The 12,377-nt window shown below is 56.2% G+C and overlaps 1 protein-coding gene across 1 annotated transcript in view; it reads left to right on the plus strand.

Annotated features, from left to right (window-relative positions):
- The first annotated feature begins 10,925 nt into the window (after positions 1–10,925).
- Positions 10,926–12,377, plus strand: part of RASD2 (RASD family member 2) — a 39,780-nt gene continuing 38,328 nt past the window's right edge. Inside the window, exon 1 of the mRNA XM_080660649.1 lies at positions 10,926–11,050. The gene's annotated coding sequence lies outside the window, so the exon portion shown is untranslated. The remainder of the gene's footprint in view (positions 11,051–12,377) is intronic.

The raw sequence follows: 12,377 nt of genomic DNA on the forward strand, positions 1-12,377 counted from the left end.
AGGCAGGGACAGCAAATGGGCAGAGGATCGGTCCCAACGCAGGAGGAGACTGTGGTCCGGAGGCAGGGACAGCAAATGGGCAGAGGATCGGTCCCAACGCGGGAGGAGACTGTGGTCCGGAGGCAGGGACAGCAAATGGGCAGAGGATCGGTCCCAACGCGGGAGGAGACTGTGGTCCGGAGGCAGTGACAGCAAATGGGCAGAGGATCGGTCCCAACGCGGGAGGAGACTGTGGTCCGGAGGCAGTGACAGCAAATGGGCAGAGGATCGGTCCCAACGCGGGAGGAGACTGTGGTCCGGAGGCAGGGACAGCAAATGGGCAGAGGATCGGTCCCAACGCGGGAGGAGACTGTGGTCCGGAGGCAGGGACAGCAAATGGGCAGAGGATCGGTCCCAACGCGGGAGGAGACTGTGGTCCGGAGGCAGGGACAGCAAATGGGCAGAGGATCGGTCCCAACGCGGGAGGAGACTGTGGTCCGGAGGCAGGGACAGCAAATGGGCAGAGGATCGGAACAGAGGAGCCGGCAGCGGAGGCCTTTCGCTCAGGGCTCTGCTTAGATGTCACCACCTCCTCAAGGCCTTCCTTGATTACTCTGCTCAGAGGGTCACATTCTCCCTTTCAGCGCTCTGCAGTTTAATGGACAAAAGCTCATTGTAATTTAGAATCAACTTCATCATATGTCTATTTAATTATTTTTTGTGTTTCTCCCACTCTACTGTCACCTAAAACAAAGCGGGGCCATCTGGGTGCTCAGTAAATATTGGTTACTAGTCAGCAAACATTTACTGAAAGACTGTTGGAAGGAGATAAGGGTTCACCTGGCCTTGGGAGGCAGGGTAGGACCTGGGAAGGTGAAGAAAGGGTGTGTTTAGCTATAGCAACGGAAAACGCCACTATCGGTAGCGTACCCCGTTAGGACGTCCATTGCTGACTCTGCGGGATGTCCCCATGTCAGGTCCTGAGGTTGGCTCTGCAGCTTAACCGTGTCACCAGGCAGCCTGATTCTCTTTGTCTTTCTTAGTTCAGGCTTCTACAACAAGTACCAAGATGGGGTGGCTTATAAAAAAACAGAAATTTGCCTGGCCGGTGTGGCTCAGTGGTTGAGCATCGACCTAGGAACCAGGAGGTCACAGTTTGCTTCCCGGTCAGAGCACATGACTGGGTTGTAGGCTCGATCCCCAGTGTGGGGCGTGCAGGAGGCAGACGATCAGTGATTCTCTCTCATCATTGATGTTTCTATTTCCCTCTCCCTTCCTCTCTGAAAGCAATTAAAATACATATGTTGAGAAAAAAACAGAAAGTTATTGCTTATGGTCCTGGAGGCTGGAAGTCTGAGCTCAGGGTGCCAGCACGTGTGGGTTCTGCTGAGACCCTCTCACGGCATCAGTCAGACTAGACTGCTGATGGACAGATCCTCACCTGGCAGAAAGGGAGGTGAGAAATCTTTGGGTCCCTTTTCTAAGGGCATAGCCCATTCACGAGGGCTCCGCTCTCATGATCTAATTGCCCCCCAAAGCCCCCCACCTCCTAATACCATCCTATTGGGGGTTAGGATTTCCACATGTGACATTTGGGGGACACAAGCATTCATTCCATTATACATCCTGGCATGTGGTGCTTGCCCCTGGGCTTGGCGTCTCATGGTCGCAAGACGACAGCCACAGCTCCAGGCCTCACAGCCCACACAACAGGGTCCAAAGAGGAGGGAGCAAGGGAGCCTTTTCTCCCCTCAGAGAGGAGAGTCTTTGCCATGAAGCTTGCGTCCACTCGCCACACTCCCCGGAAAGTCCTCTCTTCCTGTCCCTCTGAACGGGACCCAAGCCCGTTCAAGACCAAGGAGCGGCAAAGGACACAGCTGTCACGCTCCCCTCGGACCAACGGACACCCACCTTTCAGTCATCTCCCGGGTAGCGTGCAGCTCAACGCCAGAAGGCTCTGTTCGGGGGAAGAGGGCGGACCACGGCAGTGCCTGCTTCGTCGTCTCTGGAGAGCCTCCCACTGTCCTGTGGGGTGGGCGGGGCGACTTTGGAGGGCTTTTTCCCTGGTCCTTGGGGTCAGCCAGGCCCAGAAAGGCCAAGAAATGTGTTCAATGCCCTAACTGGTTTGGCTCAGTGGATAGAGCGTCGGCCTGCGGACTGAAGGGTCCCAGGTTTGATTCTGGTCAAGGGCATGTGCCTTGGTTGCGGGCACGTTCCCAGTGGGGGGTGTGCAGGAGGCAGCTGATCGATGTTTCTCTCTCATCGATGTTTCTAACTCTCTATCCCTCTCCCTTCCTCTCTGTAAAATATCAATAAAATATTAAAAAAAAAAAAAAAAGAAATGTGCTCAGCACCACACAGAAAACTAGGAGCGACTAGAACTTAGCTCACATCTCCCCCTCGTCCCAGAACCTTGGGCAGGGATCCGCTGGGCCCCGGTGTGCACGCTCAGCCACTTCTCATCGCTCAGGCTGTTGCCTGTTTAGTTGGCATCTTTCCCCTGCGAGACTGCAAGCTCCCCAAGAGCAGGGCCTCGGATCTGCAGATCTGCCCTCTGCTGTGTCCCTGCACCTAGAACGGCGTGTGGAGTGAGTGAATGAATGAGTCACATATGTGTGTGTGTATAAATAATTGATTTTACAAAGAGGAAGGGAGAGGGATAGAGAGTTAGACACATCGATGAGAAACATCAGTCAGCTGCCTCCTGTACGCTCCCTACTGGGGATCGAGCCCGCAGTACATGTCCTTGTTCAGAATCAAACCCGGGACTCTTCAGTCCTCGGGCCGACGCTCTATCCACTGAGCCAAACCGGGTAGGGCCCTGCAGGAGTCTGACGTGTATCTGAGAGGGCTCCTGGCAGCAGGCACCTAGCGCAGAGCGCTCCGGTCCTTCGCTGGGCAGGTGGTGGCACTGATGACGAATTTTACTTGTGTGAATCTGCCGCACGGAAGAGAGCAACCGAAACTGGGAGCTACAGCCAGTCCCTGTGCTGGGGAGCAGTTCCTGAGCAGGATGGAGACTGCCTCAGCTCTCGGGGCCTCCGCTCTCAGCTCTCAACCAGAGGTCCTTGCAGCGCTGGTCCCAGGGGAACTGGCTGCTGTGTGAGGTGGGCGGCTGCGTCCAGAGGTCTAAGCATCTTCAGAAGAGATGCAGGCAGGGACGAGTTAGAATCGAAGACCGCAGGCGCCGCTTCCGAGATGTGTTAGCTGGCTTCCGAGCCTGTGATCACGACATGCACACAATTCTCAGGACCGCCCTGTTTTGATCTTAAAGCAGGGGAAAGGGAAACAGAGGCGGTAAGTAACTTGCCCAAAGTCTCAGAGCTAATACTGTGATGGAGACAGGATTCAAACATAGGCATTTAGTGGCCTAAACACCCCCTCCCTCTCTTTTTTTCTTTTTTAAATATATTTTATTGATTTTTTTACAGAGAGGAAGGGAGAAGGATAGAGAGCTAGAAACATTGATGAGAGAGAAACATCGATCAGCTGCCTCCTGCACACCTCCTACTGGGGATGTGCCTGCAACCAAGGTACATGCCCTTGACCGGAATTGAACCTGGGACCTTTCAGTCCGCAGGCCGACGCTCTATCCACTGAGCCAAACCAGTCAGGGCCCCCCTCCCTCTCTTAAACATATTTTTACTGATTTCAGAGAGGAAGGGAGAGGCAGAGAGTGATAGAAACATCAATGATGAGAGAGAATCATTGATGGGCTGGCCCCTGCAGAAAGGGAGGTGAGAAATCTTTGGGTCCCTTTTATAAGGGCATAGCCCATCCATGAGGGCTCCACCCTCATGATCTAATTACCCCTAAAGGCCCTCACCTCCTAATACCCCCCACTGGGGATCGAGCTCGCAACCCGGGCATGTGCCCTGACCGGAATGGAACCATGACTTCCTGGTTCACAGGTCGATGCTCAATCACTGAGCCACACCTGCCGAGCCTAAGCCCTTCTCTTAACCACTTCCTCTGACTGACCCTGGAGCCCTGAGGCTCGGATTCTAAGGATGTGGACTCTGGCGCGGTGAGGGTGCATTTTCTAAGATTCCATAACTGGGCGCCGACCCTGGGATTCTGAGATGCGCTGTTGTCTGTGACTCTGACTGCTTTGTGGAGAGCCATCCCAGTCCTCTTGGGATCCATCTTGAAGCGCTGCTTAATTAAACATCGCTGGCTTGTTTGACTTCACTGTTGCTTAGGGTGGGGGAAAACCCCAGCCCCAGCATCCTCTGGCCTCGCCATCCATCCTGGAGCCGGCTGCCAGCTGTCTGCCCGGTTTCGCCGCAGTGACGCAGGGAGACGCCAGCGCCTGAAGGATCCACCAGACTTCAGCGGGCGCCGCCCCAGGTGGGGTCAGGGGCCTCCCTCGCAGCTGCCAGCCAGGCTGCGACTGATGTGGGGGTGCTGCTCTGCGGGTGAGGAGGGGGAGGAGGAGGCCAGGAGAAGCAGGGAGGGATGGGAGCACACAACAGCCGTCTCCTCCCCGGGTCTATCCCTCCAGGCCGCACGGGAGGCCCCTCCCGGAGAGATGAACCAACTGCAGGTTCCTGGTGAGAAGCCTCCTTCACCTGCCTCCCCAGCAGCAGAAGGAGGAGGACAGACTGATCAGGAACCTTCTACGGGGCGAGGTCCTTTGCACTTATCCATCATGTTCATCAGCCCTCCAGTTCCCTGGGTGTTGTGGCTCTGGCCCCCTCTCCCAGCCAGGCCCCGCACGTGGCTTCCTTCCGGGAGCTTGCATTTCAGCGGAGACAGTAACAGTGTAGGCAGATGTCTAGAGCAGGGGTCCTCAAACTTTTTAAACAGGGGGCCAGTTCACTGTCCCTCAGACCGTTGGAGGGCCGGACTATAGTTTTTTAAAAAAACTATGAACAAATTCCTATGCGCACTGCGGGCCCGGGACGAGTCAGCTGCTAAGCAGGACAGGCAGCGGCACCCGGCGGGCCGGATAAATGTCCTCGGCGGGCCGCATGTGGCCCGCGGGCCGTAGTTTGAGGACGCCTGGTCGAGGCTCCCACTAAGGGCCATGCATTGTTCTAAGTGCTTTATCACGTAAACCCACTTCACTCTCACAACAGAGCTGTGCGTGTGTACCCTTATCGGCCCATTTTACAGATGAGGAGCGTGAAGCAGAGAGGCAGCCCCTGGGCCCAGCCCCACAGCTCCTGCCAGGTGAAACCTCTTTGTAAACGTACGCTGTCTGACTCCAAAGTCCGTGCCCTCGGCCACAGCTCTCTCAGGATTCGAACAACAATATAAACACAACGTGCAATTGCAAGAGGTAGTGAGTGCCGTGGGAGAACAGCTGGGGGTGCTGGGGAGCAGAGGGGAGGCTCAGCCTAGTCCAAGAAGTGAGGGAGGGCGTCTTCGAAGAGATGATAGTTCAGGGGAGACTGAGAGCATGAGTGGCCGGACCAGGCAGAGAATGGAGGAAAGGGCATTGCAGGCAAAGGAAAGGCCTGAGGCAGGAAAGCTTAGCTCAGGGAAAAGCAACCGAAGAGGCCCTGGCTGGTGTTCTCGGTGGTTAGAGCGTCGGCCTGCGCACCGAAGGTTTGTGGATTCAATTCCTGGGTTGTAGGTTCGATGCCTGGCCCGGGTCTGGGCACATGGGGGAGCCAACCCATTGATGTCTCTCTCTCTCATCCTCCCTCCCTTTCACTCTCTCTAGAAATCGATGGAAAAAATATCCTTGGGTGAGGATTAACAAAGGAAAGAAAAAGAAAAAAGAGAGAGAGAGAGAGAGAGAGAGAGAGAGAGAGAGAGAGAGACTGTGTGTGAGGTGGGAAGTGGGGAGCAGGAGGGGCGAGGAGATGGGGGAGACCGGCAGAAGCTGGCAGCACCGAGTTAGGTTTCCTCCCTCCTGCAGCAGGAAGGGCTCAGGGCAGGCCAGGGTTCCGGTGATGCACACAGGCCCCCGCCCAGGGGGATGCAGGCAGCTATGGCACGATGGGATTTGGGGCTCTTGGAACCCCAGCTGGGGAAACAGCTCCTCACACTCATCAGTCGCCCTGAAAGTCCTCCATGGCTGACTGTCCTCAGGTTCTGAAAGGCCGTTCCTGACTTCTAGTCGGTCTCCTGTGCAAGGCGGCATCTGGGAGGTGTGAAGCCCGCGGCCTCTGTCAGCGGCTCTTCCATAAACAGCTTCTCCATCAAAAAATGAGCCCCTGCTCTGGCCGGACACCCTGCCCGGCACGGTGGCTCCAGGGGGAGGACTTTTGCTTTCCAGGGACCCCCTGCCTGACGGGGAGACAGCCAAGTGAGGGACCCTGTGCCCTGGGACCTAGGCTGGGACCCTGGGGTGGCTAAGGCCTAGCAGTGTCCTCAGGCCGGGAGTGATGTGCCCATGTAGAAACATGAGGTCAGAGAAGGCTTCCCAGCAGAGGTGGTATCTGAACTGGAGCCCAGAGTGAGGGGGGAAAGGCATTCCAGGCAGAAGGCACAGCATAGGGAGGAAAAGATGCAGGGGGGTCTGGGGAGGAAAAACAGAGGGCAGAGATGTTCCCATTCCTCAGGGACCCTGACCAGGCATGGGTGTGGGAGGTGGGCTTCTGAATCCAGAAAAGAACTAGGATCATTACCCCCATTTAGCAGAAGGGAAAGCTGAGTCTCGTTTTCCCACAGGCGTTCTGAGTGGCATAGCGGGGGTTCAAGCTCCCTGGCTCCAGAGGTAGAGCTCAGACCTCGGGGCTGCATTGCCCGCGAGCTATTGCAGATACCCGTGAGGATCTGGGCAGGTGTTGACCGGGCGGTGCGAGAGCATGGGATTGGGGATCAGAAGGTCCCCTCTGGAAGCCTCTTGCCCCTCATCTGCAAACAGCCCCCCCCTTTCTCCACCACAGGCCGCTGCATGGCCAAGGAGATGACAGAGGAACAAGCCTTGGGACAGAGCCCTGGCAACACCTGGGAGGGCTGGCTCTGGGCCGGGAGCGCGGGAGGAGCCAGGGAAGGTGGACTGAAGGAGCCGGGGGCAGGGCTCTGAGATGGATGGCGCGGCTGCTCTCCCCCCTCCATCCTCCCTCCCGCTGCCAGGCCAGTGTAATCAGGGCTATCTATCACCCTGCCTCGGGTGGTGGCAGCCTTCTCAGCAGCAACACCACTGCCAGCTCCTCCATATTTCATCAGCTGGAGAGAGAGGAGCAGGGGTGCGGGGGAGACGGAGTCAAAGGGCTGCCCATTGCCCAGCTGGGGTGGCTCAGTGGTTGAGCATTGACCCATGAACCAAGAAGTCGTTGGCTTGATTCCGGTCAGGGTGCATGCCTGGATCGCAGGCTTGATCCCCAGAAGGGGACATGTGGGAGGCAGCCGGTCAATGATTCTCTCTCATCATTGGTGTTTCTATCTCTCTTTCCCTCTCCAAAAATCAATAAAAACATATTTAAAAAACCCCCAAAACAACAACAAAGGGCTGCCCATCAACCAAGGCAGCCCCTTTACCCCAGCCAGTCCCCGCAACATAGTTTTGGTCAGCTGAGTCAGGCCACAGGCCAGGGCTCTGTGGTGTGGGTTGGGCAGATGAGGCTTAGTAGAAATAATGACTGTTATGATGGTGATGATGGCGATGAAGGTGACGGTGCTGATGGTGATGATGATGGTGATGGTGGTGGTGATGGTGATGGTGATGATGATGGTGCTGATGGTGATGGTGATGGTGATGGCGGTGATAGTGGTGATGATGGTGGTGATGATGATGGTGATGGTGATGGTGGTGATGATGGTGGTGATGCTGATGCTGATGGTGATGGTGATGGTGGTGATGATGGTGGTGATGCTGATGCTGATGGTGATGGTGATGGTGGTGATGATGGTGGTGATGCTGATGGTGATGGTGATGGTGGTGATGATGGTGGTGATGCTGATGCTGATGGTGATGGTGATGGTGGTGGTGATGGTGGTGATGCTGATGCTGATGGTGATGGTGATGGTGGTGATGATGGTGGTGATGCTGATGCTGATGGTGATGGTGATGGTGGTGGTGATGGTGGTGATGTTGATGATGGTGGTACTGATAGTGATGATGATGGTGATGATGATGATGGTGGGGATGATGGTGGTGGTGGTGATAATTTTCCAGGCACTCTGTAAGCACTCTGTGTGCATTGTATCATCTAATCCTCTCAACTTCTCCAAGAGGAGGCTCCATTATGCCCCTCACCTAAGGCCCAGAGTGATAAGTAGCCTGCCTGAGGCTCAGCTAAGACCTGGTCAGGCTGGGGTTCGACTCTCAGTCACCTGAGCTCTGGCCTCCTTGCTCTAACCCTAACCATTATGTTCCCGGTGTGGGTTCAGAATCAGCAGACTTGGGTTTGAATCCTGGGTCCACCAGTTACCAGCTGAGCAATCTCAGGCTATGCCTTCACCCTCTGACCCTCAGTTTCCTCATCTTTAAAATGGGTGCCTTGTGGGGCTACTGTGGCTCTGAGCCAGCCCCCCAAAATTCTCCAAGTCTTGGCTCAAAAGTCACCTTCTCAGCGAGGCCTAGCCTGACCACCCTATTTAAAACTGCCGCTGCCCATCCCCTTCCCCTGCTTTACTCTGTCCTTCTCCCACATCACACATCACCTTCTCTACGATTCCACCTTTCGTCTGTCTCTGTGGCCAGCATGTCAGCGCCGGGAGGCAGGGACCCCTGCTCGTCTCTCTCCCAGGTGCCTAGGCCAGCAGCACTGTTGTCGGTGGGTGGGCATGCTCTGCCCCGCCCTCAGCGGCCTCGGGGAGCAGGAGGCCCCAGGGATGAGAGTCAGCTGGCAGCATGGGTTGAGCTGGAGAGGCTGGGAGGGAGGTATTTACAGAAGGGGCAGAAAGCACACCGGATTCTGGGTCAGGAGGACCGCGGGAAGTGAAGCGAGGCACAGGGAGGGTGGCCTCCCCAGGTGGTGGGCAGGGTGCCATTTCAGGGTTGTCTCCGAATCCCCTCCCCTCCCCTCAGCTGCAGGTGGTCCCTCAGCCTCATCCAGAGCTTGCCCGTCCCCATCCTGCACACTCCCAGACCCCTCCTCTCCCAGAGGTCTGGGGCCATCCAGACAGGGCCCTCACTGTCCCCCACCCTCACCCGCTAGGCTTCTCTGGACTCCTGTCAGCCACCCCCACGCTCTCAGGAACGTGTTGATTCAGGGAAGTGGGAAGTCAGAACGTCATGGGCTCTTGGAGATTCCAGTCCTCTGAGCAGGGAACGAGCTCAGAAAGGAAAAGCGCCCACTCCAGTCAGTCAGACAGCGAGGTCAGGTCTTGGCCAGTCGGCTGACCCAGACTCAGTGGGTAGGAAGTCTGGGTGCTCCACCCACGCTGCTCCCCAGCATCACCCCCAGCTGTGGTCCTCTGGAAATGCAGCCTGGCTTTTAAATGAGGGAGCCAGCTGCCCAGCCGCTCACCTTCCCAGCGGTTAAGGAAGAACCCCAGGTGGACGCTCTTCTTTAACCCCTGCCGGGAGCTCACTCTGCCCCTGGGCCTTTGCATATGTGGTTCCTCTGCCGAGATGCCTGCTCTACTCCAGCCAAGTGCACCCTGTCCTCAGCCCCCACCTCCTTCAGGAGGCCCTTGTGTCCGCCCTGTGGTGGAGCAGCCAGCTTTGACGCACAGGGCACCACATACTGTGTGTTTTCAGTTCGCCTCTGAGTTTTAAGGGGTTGGAGCAGTGGAAGGAGGCAAAGCAATAAGTGTGCTTATATCTTCCTGTTCCTCCAAAGGCCTGTGACCCTGGTTCACTTTCCACCCGCTTTGAAGAAGCTGGCCGGCATCCCTCTCAGCTGGCCAGCGTCCCTCTCAGCTGGCCCAGCCCAGTCAGCCGACACCTTCCCCCCCCCGCCCCCCCCAATGCACCGTGTATGTGAGGGAGCTACAGGATCTTCCCAGGAGCTTCCAGTCGATGTGTCTGCAGGCATTTCCTGCCAAGGTCTAGATCCGGTGTCCACACCTTCTCCATCGCGCTGGCACCAGGCCCGCCTCTCAGGTGGCTTCCAGCTCAGAAACTCTGCTCATCGGAGATCAGGTCACTCACCTCGCAGTCCCCAGACAAGCGGGTGCCTTCCTCCCTCCTTCCCAGAGAGCCCTCCTCCCGCTCCAGGCGTCCTTGGGAGAAGGAAGGGACGCATTCATTCTAGGGACACAACTGGGCCGGTGGGTCCTAGGTGACAGTGCCCGCAGTAAGATGCAGCTCAAGTGTGTGTGGGGGGCGCAGCATGTGGTGGAGGGAAGGCACGGGGCAGGCACAGAGCCGGGTTCACACCCCCGCCCAGCTCTGCCGCTCACCAGCTGCGTAACGCCAGGCTGGTCACTGTGCCCCACACCTTGCAGTTCCATGTTTACACGCACGATGACTTGATCGATGTATATACCTCACTCTGAACGATACGCTCCGTGACGTGGGGTAGGACTTCTCCACTGTTCCTATTGCCTCAGCGTCTAGCACAGTCCTCAGTACATGCTAGGTGCTTAGTATGTGTTGAGCAAGTGATGGTGAGTGAGCGATCCTTGGGCAGCATGTTGGATCCCGGATAGAAGGTGGCCCAGGCAGCAGCTGCCAGCCTGTCCAGCGCGAGGCCAAGTGGAGCAGTTCGGATCGCAACCCCAACTTCCCAGGGCGCACTCTGAGGAATATCCTCAGAGAACCGATGTTTTTTAGGAATTCTAAAGTACTAAGCAGGCTGAAAAAGACCATCAGGCGTCCCCGAGGAAAGCTGGCAGGACTCAGGGCTGCCCACTTTGGGAAATTACTCATGTGCATGGGTGCTGCGCTGGCACGGGGACCAGAGCCAGCCTCGGCGGTTCTGTGTGCGGGGCCTGGATCTGAACCACGTACTAAATAAAGGCTGGAACAAGATGTTCCACATTTCCAACCCTGAACGTATCTCGGAGCTGACGGCAATATAGATGCTGCTGCTTCTCACTCCACTACAAAGTGCACAAGATTTCCTCTCGAACGCCCGGCGGACCGGGTGGAAGGAGAAGCCTGATGTCATGGAGGGAGCTCGATGCAGAGCCAGACCGGACTCTGCGTGCAGCTTCCCCACGGCCGGCTGCGTGCCCACAAGTCCCTTTGCTCCGCGCACCTGCTTTCTCATCAGGACACGAGGTGAGTGGCCTCTTTCCCCTCAGCTCACAGGTGCGCAGGGGACGTTGGACGGGAAATGCATTGACAAGTGAGTGGCTTGGAGAAACAGGAGACAGGGCTTCATTAGTCAAACAAAGGGACCTTTCAAAAGCCAGGACATTGAAGCATCCGTGTGCCCTTCCAGCCCCGTGGGGCCATGTGAGTCCATCACTGCTCTTGTTCTGCTCATTCTCTGCATTTCCCACTCACAGAGAGGCCCGATGGGCTCAGCTCATCTTTCCATCATAGGCGTTATCATGAGCCCCTGGCCAATGGCTGGCTGCTGATGTGGGCACCCACTCCCTCCTCCAATCAGCTGCGGTCAAGGACTCCTGGACACACAGGCAGCCTTTTTTCCTTCCTTCCCTCCTTCCCTCCTTCCTTCCTTCCTCCCTTCCTTCCTTCCTTCCTTCCTTCCTTCCTTCCTTCCTTCCTTCCTTCCTTCCTTCCTTTCTTTCTTCCTCACCCAAGGATATTTTTCCATTGATTTTTAGAGAGAGTGGAAGAGAGAGGGAAAGACAGAGAGAAATTTCGATGTGAGAGAAACACATCCATTAGTTGCCTCCTGGCCGGGGAGGAGCCTGCAACCAAGGTACGTGCCCTTGACTGGAATCGAACTCAGGACCCTTCCGTCTGCAGGCCGACACTCTATCCACTGAGCCAAACCGGTTAGGGTGCCATGCTTTCTAACAGTCCTGGGTAAGGTGCTAATATGCCCATTTAATAGATGAGGAAGTCTGAGGCAGAGGGTCACCTGTAGGTATGTTCTCTTCCTGCTGGCATCAAGCTGGTAAAATGTGGAATTATGATTCAAACCCGGGGGTTCAAGTTGGTTAGTCTACCTTCTCGCATCTGTGTCTCCAGGGCTCAGTGGACAGCTTGGCACATGAGTGAGCACTCCGCATGTGTTTGCCCAGGGAAACTTTAGGAATAATAACACTTATTTTACAAGCTTATTACACAAATTAAGTAAGTTAGTATTAGTGAAAGCGTCTGGTGCAGACCCTGGGATTGAGTGGTGGTGAATAAATATTGGTTTAATTCATTGGTGGCTTCATTCATTCATCCTGCCTTATGGCCTGGGGCCATTGCTCCCAGCAGATGGGAGAAGTCAGATCCTGCCTTCCGGTCTTCCCTCCTTTGGCCTCATTCAGCAGCTGCCTTGGCTTTAGCGACCCGGATCTTTCTTTCCCTCCTTTTCCTCTGCTCATCATGAGTGTCTGAAAAACCTATTGGGTTTTAGCTCCCCCGGCCCACCTCCTAGCTCCCTCCGCGCCTCCCTCCCCAGGCCCAGGCAGGCTCTCTCTGG

Source organism: Plecotus auritus, assembly GCF_963455305.1.
Source record: "Plecotus auritus genome assembly, chromosome: 3".
NCBI classification, from domain to species: domain Eukaryota; kingdom Metazoa; phylum Chordata; class Mammalia; order Chiroptera; family Vespertilionidae; genus Plecotus; species Plecotus auritus.